This window comes from Nothoprocta perdicaria, unplaced genomic scaffold, assembly GCF_003342845.1.
Source record: "Nothoprocta perdicaria isolate Ctin4 unplaced genomic scaffold, notPer1 scaffold_197, whole genome shotgun sequence".
NCBI lineage: Eukaryota > Metazoa > Chordata > Aves > Tinamiformes > Tinamidae > Nothoprocta > Nothoprocta perdicaria.
In genome coordinates, this window is record NW_020455171.1 from 847,911 (window position 1) to 853,910 (window position 6,000).

Sequence of the window (6,000 nt, forward strand, 5' to 3'; positions counted from 1 at the left end):
AGCCTTTCATCTGGAGTGGTCACAAAGGAGGGATGAAGGACAGAAGCTCTTTTTTTTGGCATAAAGGAGAGGAGGAGGGGAATAAAAAGATTTACTGGATGACTCCACAAGTTGTTTCAAAGACCAAAATTTACTGCACAAGTTACAACGGTACAAAACAACAGAAACTTAGCTCAACTAGAATACTCATTTTCCAATGACACTAGAAGTTATGCTAACAGTAACTACTCAGTAAACAGAAAGCTAGCTAATTTATACTAACTGTAACTACCCACACAAATGAACTAGGCAAATGAATTCTGAATCTTCTTACTCACCTGTTACCTCAAGAGTAAACACATCCCAGGGAAGTAACTTCAGGAAGGAATCCCCATCCTTAGGGGGTCAGCAATTTGGCAGACCTGCTGTCATGTACAAAGAGCCAAAGATGGCCTTCATGGCCAGCGTATTTATACCCTGCAGGGGAAAGTGGAGGTGGAGCTGCTAGGCCAGTTGAGGTTTTCTTCACGCAGTCGCAGTCCCAAGCTCTTGGTTGTTGCAGGGTTCATCTCTGCTTCGTTGCTGTTATGATGACCACATGCACAGTAATGAGGGCTGGCCAAATGCCCCCAATGACAGTTCGGCTGTCTTTGAGCATCTTGAGTACTGAAGAAAGATTTTTGAGTGACTGTGAATGACTTCTTTGTTCTTGTAGTGGTGGTCCCAATGAAAGATCCTATAGCTGGATAAGGAATCAGTTTCATTCCACAATAATCAACAGTGCCTKAGTGGGAAAGCAGGTATTGTTTCAATATCCTGATGAGAAGATAGTCCAGACCACAGTGATTAACACTGTCCCAGCAGTAAGAGGAGGCTTTTGCCCCTCAGTGTCTTGTCAGATGTCCAGACACCAGTGGTGAGAGGAGGCTTTTGTTTCTTAAGGTCTTGGCAGAAAAGCAGGCCTTATCTCAAAGGCTTGATATACTCCTTTTTCCTTTAAAACAGAGGAATGCAGACTGCTTGTAACTGGCACCAAATGTATGTGTGTGTGTAAGCTAGGAGAAACTTACAGTGGCTGGGATCTAACTGGTGAAGCTCATTGTGGATGTATTTGGGATTGCTAGCATAGTTTTGATGATTTGAAGAAGTTGGAAGTCGTGGCAAGAGATTCACAACTTTGCTATATTTCACTTAAAGAATTTAGATCTGAGATTTCTAAACATGTTTAAATTCATATATAACTTATGGATATGTAAACTAAAAAATACTTACTGTCAATGGGTCTAGTAGCTGATAAAACATGTTTTATACAGAAATCTCAGAGCTATGTAAGTGTTAGGAACAATGAATGGCTGATGAAGACAGAGTAGCAAAGAGCCAAAGAAGAAATACTTGCAACTCTCTTGAACTTGTGTTGAGCCTTGAGGCAGCTTTAAACTGTGGCCTCTGGGAACAGCTCAGAGGATCTAGTGCCTTTGGCCTGCCAGGAATTTTGCTGTTGCAAAATGTACAGGCAATTTCCCTACATGGTCTTCCTATAATGGAGAGGAATGGTAAAATACAGTGGGATCTCAGTATGAATCTAGTGGTCAATGTCAGTTTTGGAGTGTATAAATCTGGTGCAGCAGGGACTAAAAATAAGGTATATATAATGGTGGAGGTTATAACTACAGTGTAATTTGATATATAATAGTGTAAAATATTAATGTCCTTTACATTGCCATTGAAGCATCAACGGGGACTTAATCCCACAGGTTAAATCATTCAGGTTTTGGGTTTACTTCTACCTAAACCTGCATTTTGGGTCATAAACATTCTTCAGTACTTTACAAGTCAAGGTCATGATAGGGCACTTTAAGTAATTATAATTTTAAAACTTCCTCCTCTTTATTTAAGTTTTGGGTGTAGGTGCAGAATTCCAAAAGAGATTGGCTTTGGCTACCACAGAATTTTTTGGCAGCATAAGTAACTGAAATCCAGGAAATAGACTAAATACTGCAGTCCAAAGTCTGTTGAAATTATAATTTAAAGTGGGTAAAAGTCCTTTCATTTCAGTGTTTAAATAGAAGCGTAGCTCTCCTGAAGATGTAATCTCTGAGGTATGTCAAAGGTTTTTGACATTTGAAATTATCATTTCAGTACTGGAGAGAGACRTTCAATTTGTAGCTTTGTGCTTTTTCTCCCTGTAAATGTGAGTAGTTTCTTTCAGCCCTCAGTACATCACCCGTATATAGTTATCTGTGGAACTGCTTGGATTTAGAAGATGAGAATCAATGAATGAACCATTTATTGACTGTGAAATTGACTTTTATAATTGAAAGACTACTGAAAATGTATGTATAACTGAGAGAAGTAAAAATCAATCTGCATTTTATTGTATATTTACTGCAGATATGAGACAAATAGGTTGATCCCTTTGGATGAAAAGCATAGAATCACAGCATGTTGATAGGAAGGGGCTTCTAGAGGTCAACCTCCCATTCCAACCAGTGCTGTCACCAACACTAAGTCAGATAAGCCACAACTTTTTGTTCACCTGAAGTGTGGAAAACTTCCAAGGATGTGGACTCCAGAGCCTTACTAGTAACCTGTTCTTATGCTGTGTTAGCCTCATGGTGGGGAAATGTTTTCCTTTGTAGCAGCCTAAGAAAATAAAAGCTAGACATCACTTTAAAAGCTGCAAAAGCAGCATGAGGATGCATACAGTTCAAAGCAAATTCAGAAGGATGTGAGGGGTAACATGTATATAATGGTAATGGAATCCTGTGTTTGGATGCACTAGCTACTTTTGTCACCTAACACATCAAATAGCTTTATAACCTGGCCTAGACCTAGCAACTGATCTAATTTGTCACTACCTGAGCTATGTGGTTCAACAAAGGACAGAATTTGATGATGAGTCAACATGAAATACCACTTTGTCCGTCTGTGACTATTAACATCGCACTGTATTCAGAAATGAGGCAATCAAATAACATCTGTAATCATCTAAAGATCTTATTATGTAATGTACCACATAGCCACCTTGCAGGATGGCTGTGGGGAGCAGGTACTGAGGAACTCCCTAGGTGCACTCCTGTGAAAGGAGCACTGCAAAGCGGACTGTTCACTTTTGAGTGTGGAGGGCCCAGGTCACATCAAGAAAGAAAGAGACTTTGGACCAGAGGAAATCTAACAGGATCTCAGACCTGAAGCTCGATAGAAATGTCCTGGCCTAGCATCATCAGTCTGTCAACTAGGCAACCAGGGCACAGGTTGTGATAGGAGTGAAAGTAATGCTGTCTAACACGGTGCAATGTAGTGCAGGTGACCCTGATTGAGCAGGGGGGTTGGACTAAATAATTTTTAGGGGTCTCTTCTAACCTCAACTGTTCTGTGATCCTGTGATATTCCTTATGCGGTATAAGGGAGAATAGATGAAAATCTATGTATTTATTGTACTGGGCAAGACAGGCATGCCACATTTGGGGCACTTGTGATGAGGAATCCAATAGCTGTGGTGAGTTTGAATTGTGGGCTGAATGTCACCAAAGTCATATATGGTGCTTCTCTGTTTCTCATAAATGCTGGTTGAGGGGAAGCAATATTACTGTCAGATCAGCTATTACTGCTAGAACAGAGACAGCATTGTCAAAGTCTTAGAAGTACAAGTAAATTTGTAATGTGAAGAGAAAATCTAGGATGGTATCAGCCTCAAAGGACAAATCTGTAGTTATATTAAACTAATATATTTTCACTAAAATCAATGGGTCTAGGTCAATTTACAGTAGCTGAGTGTCACTGCATCTACGTAATTAATCTCTCTCTCTCTCCTTTTTTTTTTTTTTTTTTTTTTTTTTTTTTTTTAATTTCCCGCCTCTCTTGGCACCTTTTGAAACCCAAAACATTTTAATGGGACTGTATAAAATGCCTGTAAGGGCAGGCATATTTTCTTAGGAGACTTCTCCCTTGCTGGCAAGCGCCTAACAGCAGCAGAATGCTGGTCTATCCAAAATGTTTTTAAAAGTAAACCCTCCTCCCCTCATATACTTGCCAGGGAAATACAGGACAGGAGAAACAAGATACTATGAACCACACTCCTTACCTCTGCTTTTTTCTTTTCATTGCTGGTGTATTAAGCACCGAACCATAGAAGAACGTAAAGCTTTGTCATTTTCAACCCCTCACTTTTAGGTGCTTTGGAGAAGAGACCTAGAGTTGGTTCCTGTTCTATGTTTCGGTATTTCCTATTAACCAGTGAACTGGATAAAATATAAGGTCCAGTAACCAGTCTGCCTGTCTATGCTTTCCCCTCGATGTTAAACCTGTGTCACTGGGGTATAGAATCATTCACATGCTTATTCCTTTTCCCTCATCTAGTGAATTTTCTGGTCTTTTTGTAAATGGAAGAGGGAGAAGTGGCCCATATAATCCATATAATGCATAACGTAGCAGGCTAGGCATCTTTCTTGCAGGAGGTGAGAGAAATAGGTTTGAATCACTGCAGAAATAAGAAGAAACTGAATTTCTATTACTTGCCACAGCAGGAGTGCTCTAATGACTGGCCCATTGCAGGGAGGTGTTCTGTAGTAGTCCCCACTTCATCCTCAGGTTTCTAACCCAAGCAGTTAGCTTTTGTTTTCTCTGGGCCAAGTTCTGGAAAGGTGCATTGGGCATGTCTGAATGCACTTGTGTGAAGAATATCAGAGGAGRTGTTAGCCACAGGAGGCATTCCCTAGCCTCTTATTGCTAAGTATAGGTATAACTTACTGAAGGCAGCCATCTGGGAAGCAATTCTGTTTAAATAACTTGAAGACGCTCTAGCTCTGAAAGACACTGTGTAAAATCGGATGCCATYCTGGTTTACCATGACCGTGTTCAATTGTCCATAAACTTCATTGGCTGTTTTGTGGCATTTAGGCWTTAGAAGATAACTGGTGTCCTTTTATGGCTGGATTATTTTGAATCTAAATGGCAGTTTCTTCTTTGACTACTTMTGATTTGAGTAGTGAGCTATCATGTATTTGGGTGCTGTGAACTGGGATTATCTTTTTTTCCTTCCTGAAAATCTAAAAAATTCAATGTGCTGTCAATGTGTTGTGCTGTCAATGTGCCGATGTCAATCTCGAAAAAAAAAAAAAATTCCTTTGGGGATACCACATACAATTGCAGTCAGACATACTAAATAGAGGCAAGAAGGTGAGGGAGGGAGAAAGTCTGTTAGATAGGAAAAACAAGGAAAGCAAAACAAAGGATGAGAGGCATGTGTTAGCAAACACTAGAGAAGGAAAAAAAATCATGTAAGTTAAAGGACAAAGATGGTTCGTGATTAAACAGCCATAAAGTAGCCATGATTAAATAGAGGCTCATGTAAGAATGCTGTCATACCATCAGAGGCATGATGATTTGAGATGTCTGTCAGAGAAAATGATCGGAGGGAAACCCAGATAAATCAAAAATCAAACCAAACCAATATCAATTCATGAGATCAACAAATGACACTTGTCAGGCTAAATTCAATAACCTATCGTGCCTGGTCAGTCTCATGGCCTGTGTTAGTCTTTCAGTAAAAGGGTTCTTTCCTGTCAGTTTTCTAGGAGGAGGTTTGTATTCTCCAAAGATKGAAAAGAAACACAAAATATGCTTTCTGATTGTTGTTCAGAGTGCGGACTAAAATATTTAGGTTCTGTGTGTATTATTCACTCCAAATGCACATTCATGTGTGGCAATACTATTGTAACAGATGGTAATCTGGAGGAGAGGCTATTGCTTTCGGTCCTAGGCTATCCCAAGTGATCTTTTAGTGTCCTCCATTCCCTGTGCTTACCAAATCACAAAGACAGTACTACTAGCTCTGTACTTTCAAAAATAAGCTAGAATTGTTACTACAAATCATAACCATAACAAATCATGAAAATAAAAATATTATTTTGTCTTCATAACAATAGATTTCAAGAACCATAACTGTAAGAATTTCATTTGCCACCTAGTTTTTGGAGATACAAGTTTCACTTTTTATAGTTAGAGGACTATGAAAGCAGC